Consider the following 19,206-nt stretch of genomic DNA (forward strand, 5'->3'; position numbering starts at 1 on the left):
TCATCCATTTCTGGCTTATCTCATGTAACATGATTCCTTCAAGCTCCAAAATGAGGCAAAGTAGGTGAATTCGCCATTTTTATTTTATTTATTTTTATTGTTTTAATATAGATTGTTTATTAGCTCAAAAAACAAACATGGTTGTGGTCTGGGGAAGAAAATCACTTAGTAAAGACAGAGAAAATATAGACAAGAGGTGCTTAATTGGCCTTGCAGACGCCTTCACCTACTTGCCGCTAACGTCCTACAGCCATGGTCAACCCCACCGTGTTCTTCGACATCGCCGTCGACCGCGAGCCCCTGGGCCGTGTCTCCTTCGAGCTGATTGCAGACAAAGTTCCGAAGACCGCAGAAAACTTTCGCGCCCTGAGCACTGGAGAGAAAGGGTTTGGTTATAAGGGTTCCTGCTTTCACAGAGTTATCCCTGAATTTATGTGCCAGGGTGGTGACTTCATGGCACCGGAGGCAAGTCTATCTATGGAGAGAAATTTGAGGATGAGAATTTCATCCTGAAGCATACAGACCCAGGCATCTTGTCAATGGCAAATGCTGGACCCAACACAAACGGTTCCCAGTTCTTCATCTGCACTGCTAAGACCGACTGGTTGGATGGCAAGCATGTGGTCTTCGGCAGAGTGAAGGAGGGCATGAACATTGTGCAGGCCATGGAGGGTTTGGGCTCCAAGAATGGCAAGACCAGCAAGAAGATCACCATTGCTGACTGTGGATAAATCTAATAAATTTGAGGGTTTTTTTTATTAAAAAAAACTGCTTAATTGATATATATGGAAAAATGCATTCAGCACCAGTAGAATGAGCATGCTTCAAAAGCACATGAAGTATCCATAGAAAATTGCTAAACAAAATAATTTAGAAGATGTGCTCTTAGTATTTTCTTTTTTTTATTTTTTAAATTTAATTTTTATTTTTTTAATTTCTTTATTGGGGAATTAATGTTTCACATTCAACAGTAAATACAGTATTTTGTACATGCATAACATTACCCAGTTTTCCATATAACAATACAACCCCCATTAGGTCCTCTGTCATCCTTGGATCTGTATTCTCCCCACCCACCCAGCCCAGAGTCTTTTACTTTGGTGCAATACGCCAATTCCAGTTCAAGTTCTACTTGTATTTTCTTTTATGATCTTGTACCTGAGAGTGAAATCACCCCATATTCATCCTTCTGTTTCTTTTTTTCTTATTTTATTTTTTTAATTATTTTTTTTCTGATTTTTTTATTGGGGAATTAATGTTTTACATTCAACAGTAAGTACAATAGTTTGTACATGCATAACATTCCCCAGTTTCCCATATAACAATACAACCCCCACTATGTCCTCTGAATCCTTCATGGACCTGTATTCTCCCCACCCACCCACCCACCCCAGAGTCTTTTACTTGGGTGCAATACGCCAATTCCATTTCAGGTTCTACTTGTGTTTTCTTTTCTGATCTTGTTTTTCAACTTCGGCCTGAGAGTGAGATCATCCCATATTCATCCTTCTGTTTCTGACTTATTTCACATAACATGAATTTTTCAAGGTCCATCCAAGAGCAGCTGAAAACGGTGAAGTCACCATTTTTTATATCTAAGTAGTATTCCATTGTGTATATATATATATATATATATATATACATACATATATACAACTTGCTCAGCCACTCATCTGTTGTTGGACACCTGGGTTGCTTCCAGGTTTTGGCTATTACAAATTGTGCTGCCAAGAACATATGTGTACACAGATCTTTTTGGATGGATATGTTGGGTTCCTTAGGATCTATCCACAGGAGAGAAATTGCAGGATCATAGGGTAGGTCCATTTCTAGCCTTCTGAGAGTTCTCCAGACTGTTCTCCACAGAGGTTGGACCAATTGACATTCCCACCAGCAGTGTAGGAGGGTTCCTTTGACCCCAACACCCTCTCCAGCATTTGCTGCTGTCACCTTTTCTGATGTATGACATTCTCACAGGAGTGAAGTGGTATCTCATTGTCTTTATTTGCATTTCTCTGACATTCAGAGACTTGGAGCATTTTTTCATGTGTTTCTCGACCTTTTGGATCTCTTCTGTGGTGAATATTCTGTCCATGTCCTCTCCCCATTTTTGGATGGGGTTATTTGTTGTCACCATTTTTAATAGCTGAGTTGTATTCCGTTGTGTACCATAACTTACTCAGTCACTCATCTGTTATTGGACACCTAGGTTGCTTCCAGGTTTTGGCTATTACAAACTGCCAAGCTATTTGTTAATTTGTGATTAATAGTGGTTTACAAGATTGTAAGATTACAGGATATAGTTCCATACTGCCCCATCAAAGTTCTATGTCTACACCCTCGCAATAATAAACAACATAGTTCACAAAGACAATTTGTTTTCTTTTTTCCGAGTCCATGTGTCAAACTGCTTTTTTTTTATTTCTTTACTGAGGAATTAATATTTTACATTCAACAGTAAATACAATAGTTTGTGCATGCATAACATTTCCCAGTTTTCCATATAACAATACAACCCCCACTAGGTTCTCTGTCATCCTTTTTGCAAACTTTTTCTAAGACATTAATGTGTACAAGAGCCCTGACAGATACTATTGTAAAACTGGGAATTGGTAAACAAAGTCACGACACCTAGAGGTTACTGGAAAAGTTTTTATTTCTGGCGCAACAGACCCAAAATCAGCTAATGCCAAAAAGTTTCTGGGCCTTGATGTGCTGTAAGACTTTCCTTTTATAGATAAAGCTGACAAAAAATGATTCATAATTGTGCATACAAGGACTAAGAGATGGGCAGAGGTCATAAAGACTGTCAGGACTTTAATAAACACCAGAAGCTGGCTTTCAATCTGCCAGGGCTTTTACAAGCACCAAGAGGAATAAGGGGTTAGGTTTAGAATTTATGGGTGGCCTGGAGGAGCTTGGTACAGTTGCCATTAATTTCAATACACTCTGCTTCACCATGTGGCCTCAAACATACTATTCTACCCAAACTGTAAGTATCCTGACCAATAGGAATAGTGTTCCAGAGATACCAGAAAACTTAGGACAAAGAAGTGCAAACAAGGTATCCCAAGTGACAAATAATAAGGTAAAAGGGCAGGAGGATCCAAGCCTACACCTACCTCTCATTATGTAATCTCACCTTCACACCCCACTCCACTCTATCTTATCTCAAGGGGCCACACTCATTGGCAAAGATGGCAATAAGCACTCCCTGACACAGCAGGAGGCTTCACCACCATTCTTTTATTGTCCCATGCTTTACTGTGCATAGTCACCTCCTTCGGAAGCCAAGAAACAGGTGATCCGTAGCAGAAAGCAAACATCTGAGGCAGTCAGAAGCCAATAGTTCTAGTTAGAGCACAGTTTTGAGGACTCTTAGCTTTGCACTTTGTAGTAAATTTCTTCCTTTTTTTGCCTCCAGGGTTATTGCTGGGGCTCCGTGCCTGTGAATCCACTGCTTCTGGAGGCTTTTTTTTTTTAACTTTTTAAAAAATATTTATTTATTCATTCTTTCCCTTTTGTTGCCCTTTTTTATTGTTGTAATTGTTGTTGTTGATGTCGTCGTTGTTGGATAGGACAGAGAGATGGAGAGAGGAGGGGAAGACAGAGGGGGAGAGAAAGACACCTGCAGACCTGCTTCAACGACTGTGAAGCAACTCCCCTGCAGGTGGGGAGCTGGGGGTTCGAACTGGGATCCTTATGCTGGTCCAGTCCTTGTGCTTTGTCCCACCTGCGCTTACCCCGCTGCCCTACCGCCCAACTCCCCTGAAGACTATTTTAAACCTTTTCCCTTGTTGTTTATTGTTATTATTATTGTGTTATTGCTGTCGTTGGATAGGACAGAGAGATCGAGAGAAAACAGGAAGACAGAGGGGGAGAGAAAGACTCCTACAGACCTGCTTCACTTCCTGTGAAGCAACCCCCCTGCAAGTAGGGAGCCAGGGGCTCGAACAGGGATTATTATGCCATTCTTTGTGCTTTGCACCCTGTGTGCTTAACCCACTGCACTACCACCTGGTCCCCATCAATTTCTTAAATCAGGAAATGTGAATGATGTCACTCAAGGATTGGGGAGATAGCATAATGGTTATGCAAAAGAACTTCTGGCCTGAGGATCCAAGTTCCTAGATTCAATCCCCAGCACCACCAACAGCCAGAGCTGAGCAGGTCTTTCTCTGTGTATCTCTCACTGTAACAAATCTTTTATTTTTAATTCTGTCATTCAAGATTATTTTGTCTACTTTGGTTCTCTTGCATTTCCATATGAATTTAGGATCAGTTTCTCAACTACAAAGTTAGCTGAAATTGTATTGAGATAGCGTTGAATCTGTAGCTCAAAGAGAATATTGTCATCTTCACAATACTGAATGGACACAAACTATCTCAATATTTTTTTAAATTTTATTTATTTATTATTGGACAGAGACAGAGAGATATTGAGAGGGGAGGGGAAATAAGAGGGGGAGAGACAGAGAGACACCTGCAACACTATTTTACCAGTCATGAAGCTTTTCCCCTGCAGGTAAGGACCAGGGGCTTGAACCACCCCCCCCTTCACCACCCCCCAAACACACACCCGTCCTTGCACACTATAGTATGCGCTAATCCAGGTGTGCCACCGCCTGGCCCTGTTAATTTCCTTTATTTTCAGGATTTCACCATTTCGTAGATGTTCATTTTTTCTAGGTATTTCTTTCTGAAGCTATTACTTTGTGTTTAGCTAGAGAACCACTTTGCCTGACCATTGGTAGTGCCAAAGGAACCTTTCACATGCAGGTCCTGCACACTACCAAGGCACAGCTCTCCAACCCTCCAGTCATTAATGGGATCATGATTGTGTATTGCTGATGCACAGAATTGGCTCTCATATAATGATCTTGGTGCTTTTGTATTGCTCTGTGTTAACACAAACTTGGCAGCTTAACATAATGTAAGTTTATTTCACACAACTCACCTGCTTCTGTTCTGCATTCAGATCATTTCAGCTGTGTGAAGTGGCACCTTGCTGTTGTTTTAATTTGCCTTTTCTTGATGACATATGTTGGGGAACATCTTTCCATATTGCTTGCCATCTGTATCTTCTTTGGTGAGTTTGTTTTGTTTTTTTGTCACCAGGGTTATCATTGGGGCTCCATGCTGGCACTACAAATCCCCTGCTCTTGGTGGCCACTTTTGTGTGTGTTGTTGTTTTTTTATAACTGGATTGGCCAGAGAGAAATTGATAAAGGAGCGGATAGAGATAAACACCTGCTGACCTGCTTCAACGCTTGTGAAGCGAATCCCCTGCAGCTGGGGAGCCGAGGCTTGAACCGGGATCTTTGAGTGGGTCCTTGCATTTTGTACTATGTGCATTTAACCTGGAGTGTCACCGCCCACACCCCCCACTTTGGTGAGGTATCTATCAACATCTCTGAACTCCTTATACTGGCTCCTGATTTTTTATTTACCAGCAGGGCTATCACTGAATGTATACATGACACCAGCACTCTTGGAAGCCATTTTCCCCCTTTTTTGTCTCCCCCCCCTTTTGTTACACTTGTTTTATCACTGTTGTGGTTATTATTATTGTTGATGTTACTGATGTCATTGTTGTTGGATAGGACAGAGAGAAATGGAGAGAGGAGGGGAAGACAGAGAGGGGGAGAGAAAGATAGACACCTGCAGACCTGCTTCACCACCTGTGAAGCAAGCCTCCTGCAGGTGGGGAGCCGCAGTGTTTGAACTGGGATCCTCACACCAGTCCTTGCACTTTGCACCATGTGTGATTAACCAACTGTGCTACCGCCCAACCTCCCTTTTTGTCTCCTTTTTGATAGCAAGATAGAAAGAAAAACACCTCCAGTACCACACTCCCCCTCTTGTAAAACTTACCCCAGGTTTATTCTTCACACCTGGTAATGTATGTGCTTTATTAGTTGAGTCATCACCCTCATTTCTTTGCTAACAGAGTTAGTTATTGCTGGGGTTTGGTGCCTGCAGGACTCCACCCCTCCAGGAGTTTGTTTGTTTTTAATAAAAGAGGGAAAGAAAAGTGAAACAACTACAGCACTGCTCCACTGCATCTGAAGTCCCCCCCGACTGGGACTGGGTCCCTGTGAATGTAACACATATACTCTACTGGGTGTGCCACTACCTGGCCCTGATTTCTGTTTTTTTGTTTTGTTTTGCTGTTTTGTAGGGAAGTGATTGAAAAGCGAGATACACACCTGCAGCACTGCTTCACCACTCATGAAGCTTCCCCCTATAGGTGGGGACCAGAGGCTTGAACCTGGATGCTTGTGCACTGCAATGTGTGCACTCAACCCGCTTTGCCACCACCTAGTCCATTTTCTTACTGAGCTTTTAAGAGTTCTTTGCTCAGGCAGAAGTTGAAAAACAAGATGAGAAACGAAAACACAAGTAGAACCTGAAATGTAATTGGCATATCGCACCAAAGTAAAAGACTCTGGGGTGGGAGTGGGTGGGTGGGGAGAATACAGGTCCATGAAGGATGATGAATGACATAGTGGGGGTTGTATTGTTAAATGGGAAACTGGGGAATGTTATGTATGTACAAACTATTGTATTTAATGTTGAATGTAAAACATTAATTCCCCAATAAAGAAATAAAAAAAAAAGAGTTCTTTGCATATTCTAAGTAATGCTATTATTTTGCCAGGTGTTTTTAAAATATACCATCCTAGCCTGCTATCACTTTAATATTGTCATTCACACATAAGTACCTGGCACCTCAGAGCCTCAGGCATGAAAGTCTTTTGCATTGCCATTATGCTGTCTCCCCTGCTCCACAAATAAGTTTTTAATTTCAATAAAGTCCAGTTTGTCTATTATTAGTTTCAAGAGCTGTGTCTTTGGCGTTTATATCTCCAGCAATCCAAAATGGAAGGAACCCAAGGGGATTATGTAGAGAAAAAGTAAGCCCAAGGAGAAAGACAAACATTAGATGAATTCAGCTATATGTGCACTATAAAGAAACAAAGCAGATAAACAAAGAAACAAGCACTATGAAGTTTTTTTTAGGTTTATTTCTCTATTAATATGAGGGGGGGCAAGAACACATCAGAGCATCACTCTGGCACATTCAGAATCAGTGAGCGAAATCGAGATCTCATGCTTCTAAGTCCTGCAATCTCCCACTGAGACCTAAAAGGGGGGGGGAGATAAAGAGGATCCATTCCCTCATCAAAAACTTCTTTTATTTTTTTTAAACATTTAAAAAAATATTTTATTTAGTTATGAGAAAGACAGGAGGAGAGAGAAAGAACTAGACATCACTGGCACATGTGCTGCTGGGGATCGAACTCAGAACCTCATGTTTGAGAGTCCAAAGTGTTATCACTGCGCCACCTCCTGGACCACAAAAAAAAAAAAAAAAAAAAACTTTTTTAAAAAAGAAAAACATAACTTCACATGTGAAACAATCTATTATAGCAGATCTAGATTCCAATTCCTCTCTCCTGGGGGCAAGACGGTGATGGTTTTATGTGGTCTATACTAACACCATGGAGTCTCTTTCCCTTGTAGTGTGAAGCTTCAAATATCTCCAGTTTTTTCTTTTTCTTCTTTATTTTTATATCTTACCAGAGCAGTGCTCAGTTCTGGTTTAAAGCAAGGCTAGAGATTGCACGTGGAACCTCTGGGGACTCAGGCATGAAAGTATGTTCAACCTCTGAGAGTGGAGAGCACCGGCACATCGCCCTGACACACAGAGCTCAGAATTTGATGCTTGCTTCTAAGTGCAGTGATCTATCCGCTGGGTCATCTCCCAGGCCACTGTCTCACTGCAGCCTTTCCTAAGCAGGAATAACCTTCTTATGTGCACAGAGCTTTCTATGCACTCAAAGCTAAGTAGGTTGTCATTCACATTGTCCCCTTTGGCTGCCTCATTCTTTGCTGTCCCTCTAAGCTTTCTGACTGGCTGATGTTTTGTCACTTGCCCTACCCAGTATGACTTCTGGTTAGTCTTCCTAAAATAAAGACCTGTCTCTTTCCCCACCTCACATTTTTCACTTTACTTTCTTAAGTTTTTTTTTTTAATTTTAAAAAAATTTTCTCCCCTTTTGTTGCACTTGTTGTTTATCGTCACTGTTGTAGTTATTGTTTTGTTGTTGCTGTCTTCATTGTTGGTCAGGACAGAGAGAAATGGAGAGAGGAGGGGAAGACAGAGAGGGGGAGAGAAAGATAGACACCTGCAGACCTGCTTCACCACCTGTGAAGCGACTCCCCTGCAGATGGAGAGCCAGAGGCTTGAACCAGGATCTTTACGCTGGCCCCTGTGCTTCACGCTATGTGTGCTTAACCTGCTGTGCCGCCACCACCACCCGACTCCAAGTTGTTTTTGTTATTGTTGTTTAATCCATATGGACTCATAGGTATTCATATTCTGTTTTTTGGGGTTTTTTTTGTTTTTTGTTTAAGATTTTACTTATTTATCAGTGAGAAAGATAGGAGGAGAAAGAACCAGACATCACTCTGGTACAGGTGCTGTCAGGGATTGAATTCAAGACCTCATGCTTGAGAGTCCAACACTTCATTCACTGCTCTACCTTCCAGACCAATGCTTTATTTTATTTTTAAGTTTTTTATGTATTCATTTATTTTATTATTGGATAGAGACAGAGAGAAACTGAGAGGGGGAGGGAGAGAGGGAGATACCTACAGCCCTGCTTTACCACTCATGAAGCTTTCCCCCTGCAGGTGGGGAACAGGGACTTGAACCTGGGTCTTGTGCATTGTAATGTGTGCACTTAACCAGGTGATCCACCAGCTGGCCCCATTCTACAGGTTTTAATTACTTTCATCACTATGTTGTTGTTCAGATTATTCTGCTTTTAGTCATCAGATATTTTCAAGTTTAGCTACTATGTCCCTGTTTTTTTACTGAGCACTACAAAATATATATATTTTGGGAGCTCTATATATTGGGAGCTGGGTGGTGGCGCATCTGGTTGAGTGCACATGTTACAGTGCACAAGGACCCAGGTTCGAGCCCCCAGTCCCCATCTGCAGGGAGAAAGCTTCACGAGTGGTGAAGCAGTGCTGCAGGTATCTGTCTCTCTCCTGTCTATCATCCCCTTCCCTCTAGATTTCTGGCTGTCTCTATCTAATAATCAAATAAATATGATAAAAAATTTTAAATAATACTAAAATAAAATTATACATATATATATATATATATATATATATATATATTTTTTTTTTTTTTTTTTTTGGCTATATCAGAGTTAACACAGATAGTTGTCAAAAGGCCTTCCAGGCTAAAAGAAGCCTACCTTATCTGATATCCCTGAATTACGCCTACATCCTTGGGGTAAGGTCAGGATTTGCAGAGTAGACAAAATCTGTTATCGTTACTGAGTTGGAGATAACAGAGTCTCATATAGAGTGGTTTACATACTAGAAGAGATTATCCTATTTCTAGGCCCTTAAAATGTTTATGCACACTTTTAAGACGTTGAAACTTGACACAGCTGTACATATACATACCCAATAAATAAAGGAAAGGAGCTGTCCACAAGACACAAGACAGAATCTCATTGACAGATGTACAACATGTGCCCACCACTCCAGACTTCCTTTCATTTATCTCTCATCCCTGAGATTTGGTAGAGCTCAGGGTCCTGGCATCTGGTCCTGAAACCTAGCACTGCTATACAATACTAATTGTCATCACAAGGAAAATAACATTTTCTTTTCTTTTTTTCATTTGATTTTTAATAATTTATTTATTAATGAGAAAGATGGGGGGGAACCAGACATCATCACTCTGGTACATGTGCTGCAGGGGATTGAACTCATGGCCTCATGCTTGAGAATCCAATGCTATATCCACTGTGCCACCTCCATGACCACTTTTTTTTTAATGGGTCTATGGTGTTAACTAAACTTGCAATTACTGTGTAATATTAATTAATTATGCTGTAAAACTTAAACTGATACAGTGCTGTATATCAATTATATCTCAATAAAACTGACCTAACCAGAGGATTTATTTATTTATTTATTTATTTACATTATTTGATAAGACACAGAGAAACTAGGAGGGGAGCAGGCACTAGAGAGCGAAAAAGAGATACCTGCAGCACTGCGCCACTGCTGTGAAGCTTCCTCCTGCATGTGGGGGCTGGGGGCTTGAACCTGGGTCCTTGTACATGGTAACATGTGTGCTCAACCAAGTAAGACACTGTCCAGCTCCCTATGCAGAGGACTTTGAGAATGGGGTTGAGCAGGCATGGACCAACCTCTTCTGCTTTTCCTTTTCAAATCTTCAAGTAGAAGAGATGATTTCTACCCAGGTGTCCAACAACAGATGAGTGGCTGAGCAAGTTGTGGTATATATACACAATGGAATACTACTCAGCTGTAAAAAATGGTGACTTCACTGTTTTCAGCCGATCTTGGATGGACCTTGAAAAAATCATGTTGAGTGAAATAAGTCAGAAACAGAAGGATGAATATGGGATGATCTCACTCTCAGCCCGAAGTTAAAAAACAAGATTAGAAAAGAAAACACAAGTCGAACCTGAAATGAAATTGGAGTATTACACCAAAGTAAAAGACTCTGGGGTGGGTGGGTGGGTGGGGAGAATACAGGTCCATGAAAGATGATGAATGACATAGTGGGGGTTGTATTGTTAAATGGGAATCTGGGGAATGTTATGCATGTACAAACTATTGTATTTACAAAGTTGGATAGATTACATGTGTGACAAATTATATATAAACAAGCAAAAAAAAAAAAAAAGAAGAGATGATTTCTGGGTAAAGTGCACACGTGCACAAAGCACAAAGACCAGTGTAAGGATCCCGGTTCGAGCCCCCAGCCCCCACGTGCAGGAAGAAGCTTCACAGCAGTGGCGCAGTGCTGCAGGTATCTCTTTTTCTCTCTCTAGTTCCGGCCCCCCACCTGCAGGGGAGTCACTTCACAAGTGGTGAAGCAGGTCTGAAGGTGTCTTTCTCTCCCTCCCTCTGCCTTCCCTCCTTTCTCCATTTCTTTTACTTTTCTTTCCTTTCTTTCTTTCTTTCTTTCTTTCTTCCTTTCTCTCTTTCTTTCTTTCTTCATTTATTTATTTATTCATTAATGAGAAGGACAGGAGGAGAGAAAGAACCAGACATCACTCTGGCACGTGTTGCCAGGGATGGAACTCGGAACCTCATGCTAGAAAGTCCAACACTTTATCCACTGAGTCACCACCCGGACCACTCCTCTCTCCATTTCTCTCTGTCCTACCTAACAATAACGATGTCAATTAACAACAATTATAATAACTACAAGGGCAACAAAAGGGAATAAATAAATGTTAAAAAAAATAAATAAAAGAGATGATTAAAAAAAAGATTTTATTTATTTATGAGAAAGATAGGAGGAAAAAGAACCAGACATCATTCTGGCACTTATGCTGATGGGGATCGAACTCAGGACCTCATGCTTGAGAGTCCAAAGCTTTACCACGGCACCACCTCCTGGACCACAAGAGATGATTTCTTATCTGCGCCTAGCCATATGATAGCTTAGCTAGAGAGTTCTCTTAGAGACTCTCATGGCTGAGGCTCCAAAGTCTAAGGTTCAATCCCCTGCACCACCACAAACCACAGCTGAGCAGTACTCTGGTGACTAACATAAAAAAAAAAAATCCAAACATTTTCATAAAACTCACAATGGTTCGTGCATCCATGAAATAGTATACCTGGGAGCATGCCTATATTGCCACGCTCACAACCTAACACCCCACATGGAAGTACTAGGGCCGTGGGGGAAACTCCAGTGCTGTGGTGTGTCTCCCTTTCTCCCAATCTGAAAAAAGGCAGCCCAGTGCAGTTAATCCCCAATCATGAACAACAAATAAACAAAACTCCTAAAAGTGGGATTTTCATCAGTTACTACTGTTTCCTTCTCTTGTTCTGAAACTGGCAGGGAGAATAGAGATCTATTTATCATGTCTCAGTACAACAAGGCAAAGATGACTCCCCCCCCCCAGTACATGATTTATTTTATCACTATTATTTTTACTAAAGTACTACTCACCTCTGGTTTGTGGTGGTGCTGAGGATTGAACCTGGGACTTTGGGGGTCTCAGAAATTAAAGTTTTTGCATAGCCACTTATGTAATCTCCTCAGTCTTTTTCCTTCCCTTAGCACTATCAGCCAGGGAGTAATCTCTCTCACACACAAGAAATCAGCTTTAGGGGCTTGGTGTTGGCGAACCTGGTTGAGTACACAAGTTACTATGCACAAGGACCCAGGTTCAAGCCTCAGGTTTCCACCTGCGGGGGAAAGCTTTGCAAGTGGTGAAGCACTGCTGGTGTCTCTCTGTCTCCCTCTCTATTACTTCCTCCCCCATCAATGTCTCACTATCTCTATCCCATAAATAAAGATTTAAAAATAAGAAAAGAGAGATGAGAAACTATTATTTAAAAATAATAAGGGGCCAGGTGGTGACACATGTTACAATGCATAAGGACCCAGGTTCCAGCCCCTGGTCCCCACCTGCAGGAGGAAAACTTCACCAATGGTGAAGCAAGGCTGCAGGTGTCTCTCTGTCTCTCTCTTTCTCTATCACCCTTCCCTCTTGATTTCTGGCTGTTTCTAGCAAATATCACATAAATAGACAATTGAAAAATAATAAAGAAATCAGTTTTAAAGTACAAAACAAGGGGCCGGGTGGTGGCGCACTTAGTTAAGCGCACACAGAGTCCACAACCCGGTTCAAGCTCCTGGTCCCCACCTGCAGGCGGAAAGCTTTACAAGTGGAAGCAGGGCTGCTGGTGTCTCTCTCTGTCTCTCTCCCTCTCTCTCCCCACATCCCTCTCGATTTCTGGCTGTCTCTATCCAATAAATACAAAATAATTAAAATTAATAAATAAAAAGTACAAAACAATAAAATCTGCAGGACCTATACTATCTATATCTAGGATAACTGTTGGATTGAGGGCAGGGGAGATAGCATAACAGTTATGGAAAGAGAGACTCAAGCCTGAAGCTCCAAAGTCCCAGGTTCAATCCCCTGCACCATCATAGGCCAGAGCTGAGCAGTGCTCTGGTGTTTCTCTCTCTCTCTCTGCATCTTTCTAAAAATAAAATATAAAAAAATAATAACTGTTGGATTGACTCTTTTGCATGGGGGTATAGCATACTGGTTATGCAAAAGACTTTCACTCTGGAGGCTCTGAGCTCCCAAAGTCAATCCCTAGCATCACCACAAACTAGGATTGAGCAGCGCTCTGTCAAGAAAAATTAAAAAATCTTTTTTTTTTTTTTTTTTTTGCCTCTAGGGTTATTGATGGGGCTCCCGTTACTCCACCACAATCCACTGCTCCTGGAGGCTGTTTTTCATTTTGTTGCCCTTGTTGTTACCCTCGTTGTTGTTATTGTTGCCATTGCTGTTGTTGAACAGAGAGAAATCGAGAGAGGAGGGGAAGACAGAGATGGGGAAAGATAGGCACCTGCAGACCTGCTTCACCTTCCGTGCCCCCCCCACAGGTGGGGGGGGCTAAAACCAGGATCCTTATGCCCCTCTTATGCTTCACACCATGTGTGCTTAACCAGATGCGCTATCACCGGCCCACAAAAAGAAATCTTTCAAGTTAGTTATTTACAATCTTAATAAATTAACTAAAAGATTATATAAGATGACTTAAGAGGTGACACAAAGGATAAAGTGTAGGACTCTCAAGTTGGGGTCCTGAGTTCAATCCCTAGTATCACATGTGCCAGTGAAATGTCTGGCTCTTTCCAACTCTTCTGAATATATATACACGTACATGTATATACATATTACATCCCTCAGAGCACTGGTGATGAATCTGGGACCTTTGGTGCCCCAGGTGTGAAAGTTTTTTTTGCATAACCATTATGCTATCTGCCCAGTCTTTTTTTTTTTTATATTTATTTTATTTATTTACTCCCTTTTGTTGCCCTTGTTTTATTGTTGTAGTTATTATTGTTGTTGTCGTTGTTGGATAGGAAAGAGAGAAATGGAGAGAGGAGGGGAAGACAGAGAGGAGGAGAGAAAGACAGACACCTGCAGATCTGCTTCACCGCCTGTGAAGCGACTCCCCTGCAGGTGGGGAGCCGGGGTTCGAACCGGGATCCTTATGCCGGTCCTTGTGCTTTGCGCCACCTGCGCTTAACCCGCTGCGCTACATCCCGACTCCCTATCTTCCCAGTCTTAAGAAAGGCCTGGGAGTCGGGCTGTAGCGCAGCGGGTTAAGCGCCGGTGGCACTAAGCACAAGGACCCGCATAAGGATCCTGGTTCAAGCCCTGGCTCCCCACCTGCAGGGGAGTCACTTCACAGGTGGTGAAGCAGGTCTGCAGGTGTCTATCTTTCTCTCCCTCTCTCTGTCTTCCCCCTCCCCTCTCCATTTCTCTCTGTCCTATCCAACAACAATGACAACAATAATAACTACAACAATAAAACAACAAGGGCAACAAAAGGGAATAAATAAATTAAAATAAATATAAAAAAAATTAAAAAAAAAAAAGAAAGGCCTGTGGTATTTACCACTAGGGGTTCTAAATCTTAATAACTATAGTATGTGGTAATGTCTTCAAGTCTTCCGGTTCCCAAGATGAGAAATTAAATACTGCATAGTGATTATAAACAGCACCGCAACATCTACATGGCAATGAATAGCTTGCCGTGTCCTCTTAACCTCCACTAAAATCTGATCATCTCTTTTGTCAGCATTCTGGAGGCCATGAGTTTAAGGAGGAGAGAAGAAACGGCAGGCCATCTCAGGCAGCTGTCAGACTGGTCCTAGCACTAATTCCTCTCCATCCTCCATCACCTCTAGCAGAGGACTTCTCCCAAGTACCACTGCTTGGCCCTCTTCTTCCAAAGTCAAAAGCAAGGAAGTATAAACCAAAAGTCTGGAAGTCTCCACACAGGCACCATTCACTCTTGCTGAGAAACTCAAGCGACAATCCCCAAATAGAAAGAACACATACCAGGGGCCAGGAAGGGGCGCACCCGGTTAAATGCACACAGTACTAAGTGCAAGGGCCCACTCAAGTTCAAGCCCCCGCTCCCCACCTGCAGGTTTGTAGGTGTCTATCTCTCTCTCTCAATTTCTCTCTGTCCTACAGAATAAAACGGAGAAAGAACAACAAGAAAGAAAAAAATAAAGAAAGGAGGGAAGAAAACCCAGTTAAGGTGTTTGAGGTGTGCTTGCTGTGAGAAGACCCCGTGCCAGCAGAATCGCGGTACCAGCTCTCTCCGGGCTCCCCCTGCAGCGGCAGGAAGACAGGTGTATTTAGAAGCCCGTCTAGCGGGAGTCAGGTGGTAGCGCAGCGGGTTAAGCGCAGGTGGCGCCAAGCGCAAGGACCGGTAAGGATCCCGGTTCGACCCTTAGGCTCCAAATATGCAGGGGAGTCGCTTCACAGGCAGTGAAGCCGGTCTTCAGGTGTCTATCTTCCTCTCCCCCTCTGTCTTCCCCTCCTCTCTTCATTTCTCTCTGTCCTATCCAACAACGGTGACATCAACAACAATAATAATTACAACAATAAAACAAAAAGGAGTATTTTTTTAAATAAAAAATAAAGAAGTCCGTCTAGCAGGGGCAAGGCGAAGAGCCTAGAAAGCCCTAGACGGGGAGAACTCAGAGCTGCAATGTCAAAGGCTAAACCCCAACTAATACGGAAGTGACGTGCCAGCTGATACCATCAGGTCCGCCTCGTTATTGGCCGCAGTCTCAACTAGTCACCGTTCCTCATAACTGGCCCAAAAAGAGGCTCAGAGAAGCTCAAAGTCCGCACACGCCCCTGCCCCGCCCCAGCCCCGCCCCAAAGATTGCGGAGCCCATCTCAGACCTGCGGCGCCCGGCAGATGCAGCCCAAGGCCGCCTCGCGGGTCCGCTGCCATTCGCGCCCTGAGGGCAACGAGCTTCAGCGTTTAGCCACGCGCATGCGCGGCTTTCATTCTCCCGAGGATTCCTCCGACCATCTGAAGGCCGCATTTTAGCCACCTGCCCCCACCGCCCCCCCCCCCCCGGGTCCTTCTTGCCCTTGGCTTCTCCTGCTGGGTCTCACCTGCGGCCGCCCTCCTTCCCTCTTCCGCAGGCACCTGTATGCACCGCAGCAGCCAACCGCCCTCCAGCAGCCCAGCTTCCAGTGACAAGAGCCCCTCCGCGCGGCTTCCGCTTCCGGCGAGTATTGTGTGCGCGCTGCGGCGCGGGGGCGGGGGGAGGAGGAAGGAGGGAGGCTGCGCTCCGGCGGCTCCGCGCCCCGCACTCCCGGACCCGAAGCCGGGAAGGTACGTTCTGCTCCCATCTCGCGCCCGGGCCCTGGGGCCTGTCCCCGCCGGCCGGCTCCGCGCGCCGTGTCCCACCACCCCGCGACTGCGTCACTGGCCCCCAGCACGTAACCACAGCTGCCTCCGCCCGCCCCGGGCCGGAGCGGACGTTTTGCCGCCCCGGCGACGTCAGCGCGTCCGGCGTTGCTTGGCTACCCCGCTGCTCCCCGACCCGCTCGCCTTCCCCGGGAAGCTCTGGCGCCGACACGGCAGGTCTGAGCGGCGGGAGAGCGGCGGGCTGCCTGCCTTAACGTCACGCCTCCTCCTCACCTGGACACATCCCTCCCTCCCCGCCATTCTCTCCCCCCGGGCCTCAGCATCCCATGGGAGAAGATGGAGACGGGGTGGGACTGAGATGTGAACCACGCCGGGGAGAGGATGCTAAGTAAGGTGGGACCCGGGATAGTGGCAGACACTAAATGAGGACGACCCCGAAGTTTGCCCCTCTACTAAGACAGGCTCGCTGTGGCTGTGAGCTCCGTCTCTCTCTCTCTCTCTCTCTCTCTCTCTCTCACACACACACACACACACACACACACACACTGTTTATTCATTTTAATTTTTTTTAACCAGAGCACTGCTCAGCTCTGGTTTATGGTGATGTGGGGGATTGAACCTACACTTTGGAGCCTAAGGCATGAGTCTCTTTGCATAACCATAATGCTATCTAACCTTGCCCCCCCCCTTTTTTTTTTTTAACTTTTTCAAAGAGAGAGAGAAACCAAAGCGCCCTCCAATGCTGCAGGGACCAGGCTAAAAGTCGTGCACTCTCCAGGTGAATTATTTTGCCGGCCTTTCTTTGCCATATTAACCTAAGCTTTCACCGGTTTCTTTTTCACATCGCTAATTTAGATCCTTCCTGATCTCTGCCTAACTGCATACAATTTAATTCATCTCAAATCGGAAGGACATCTGATTTCTAGGCTGGGGAAGTGGCAGGGTCAGTAGTCAAAAGTTGACTCTTCTGGACCAGGCAGAAGCTTGGTCCAAATTATCACTTTCTACTCCAAATTAAACTTTGTACGTGTGTTATCAATATAGTCAGAAATAATTGTTTTATTTATTTATTTTAACCAGTACACTACTCAGCTCTGGCATGTGGTGGTTTGGAGGATGGGACCTGGGAGCCTGAGGCATGAGCCTTTGCATAACTATTATGCTAGTTATCCCTCCTCCCCCCCCACCTGGAAATAATAATTGTTAACCCAACTCATTACATAACCATTTCTCTCAGCACATAGACCTAAATTCTTTCCTTCTGCTGGACCCCTTAGTGGGAAGAGGAGGGAAGGCAGGTAAGAGGAAAAAGGCTATAGGGATAGAAAACTCAGTTATTTCATAAATGAAAGTGGCAATGTTTTAAGAATGGATGAGGACATTTTATGTCTCTTTGCTATCCCATTTTTGAAGCTTCCTTTGAGATTTTGATTTCCTATTTCTCTTAATTACCAACCATTTCATAACCTTTTAGTTGAAAACAAAGAGCATCCAAAGAATTAGTTAACACAGCAATTTGGCAAGATTCTAGTCACTGCTGAATATTTAGAATAGACGTTTACTGACCTCCTTTTTGGCCTGGACTTGGTAACATACTCTTCAGTATGTTACAGTATGAACATACTAAGTATGTTACCACGAATTATCATTTGTCAGCACTTCCAAATGTCTAAATGAAGATAATTAGAAAAGAAATAATATGTGAGTCTTTTCATTCCAAGAGGGAATGCTTTCTCAAGGCTAACCTGTTAAAAGCAAGAATAATATCAAACTTCCTAAAAAGTTATCCTGACCTAATTACTTCCATTTATATCATTTAAAAGAGTGAGAGAACAGTGGCAGAAGAACAAGCTTAGGCTCCAATGGAATACTACTGTAGTAAAGATTTTCTGTAACATTAAACTTTTTTATTTATTTATTGGGGAATTCATGTTTTACATTCAACAGTAAATACAATAGTTTGTACATGCCTAACATTTCCCAGTTTTCCATATAACAATACAACCCCCACTAGGTCCTCTGTCATCCTTCTTGGACCTGTATTCTCCCCACCCACCCACCCACCCCAGAGTCTTTTACTTTGGTGCAATATGCCAATTCCAGTTCAGGTTCTACTTGTGTTTTCTTTTCTGATCTTGTTTTTCAACTTCTGCCTGAGAGTGAGATCATCCCATATTCATCCTTCTGTTTCTGACTTACTTTACTTGACATGAATTTTTCAAGGTCCATCTAAGATCGGCTGAAAACGGTTAAGTCACCATTGTTAATAGCTGAGTAGTATTCATATATATATATATATTTATACCACAACTTGCTCAGCCACTCATCTGTTGTTGGACACCTGGCTTGCTTCCAGGTTTTGGCTATTACAAATTGTGCTGCCAAGAACATATGTGTACACAGATCTTTTTGGATGGGTGTGTTGGGTTCCTTAGGATATATCCCCAGGAGAGGAATTGCAGGATCATAGGGTAGGTCCATTTCTAGCCTTCTGAGAGTTCTCCAGACTGTTCTCCACAGAGGTTGGACCAATTGACATTCCCACCAGCAATGTAGGAGGGTTCCTTTTCCCCACACCCTCTCCAGCATTTGCTGCTGTTACCTTTTCTGATGTATGACATTCTCACAGGTGTGAAGTGATATCTCATTGTCTTGTTTTGCATTTCTCTGACATTCAGAGACTTGGAGTATTTTTTCATGTGTTTCTCGGCCTTTTGGATCTCTTCTGTGGTGAATATTCTGTCCATGTCCTCCCCCCATTTTTTATTTATTTATTTTTTATAGGGTAGGAGGGGTACAACTCCACACAATTCCCACTGCCCAATCTCCATATCCCACCCCTCCCCCGATAGCTTTCCCATTCTCTATCCCTCTGGGAGCATGGACCCAGGGTCATTGTGGGTTGCAGAAGGTAGA

The 19,206-nt window shown here is 43.4% G+C and overlaps 1 protein-coding gene and 1 pseudogene across 6 annotated transcripts in view; both read left to right on the forward strand.

Moving 5' to 3' along the window:
- Window positions 1-8: 8 nt before the first annotated feature.
- Window positions 9-1,387, forward strand: LOC103121755 (peptidyl-prolyl cis-trans isomerase A-like; annotated as a pseudogene).
- A 14,759-nt stretch (window positions 1,388-16,146) lies between these two features.
- The window catches only part of TRIM39 (tripartite motif containing 39), a 31,836-nt gene continuing 28,776 nt past the window's right edge, over window positions 16,147-19,206 (forward strand). For 4 of the 6 annotated variants that reach the window (XM_060189399.1, XM_060189396.1, XM_060189401.1 and 1 more), the window contains exon 1: window positions 16,147-16,254. The gene's annotated coding sequence lies outside the window, so the exon portion shown is untranslated. Of the gene's footprint in view, window positions 16,684-19,206 lie in introns of all 6 variants that reach the window. The other 2 variants (XM_060189397.1, XM_060189398.1) reach the window with 2 other exon arrangements.

This window comes from Erinaceus europaeus, chromosome 4 (genome assembly GCF_950295315.1).
Source record: "Erinaceus europaeus chromosome 4, mEriEur2.1, whole genome shotgun sequence".
NCBI classification, from domain to species: Eukaryota; Metazoa; Chordata; class Mammalia; order Eulipotyphla; family Erinaceidae; genus Erinaceus; species Erinaceus europaeus.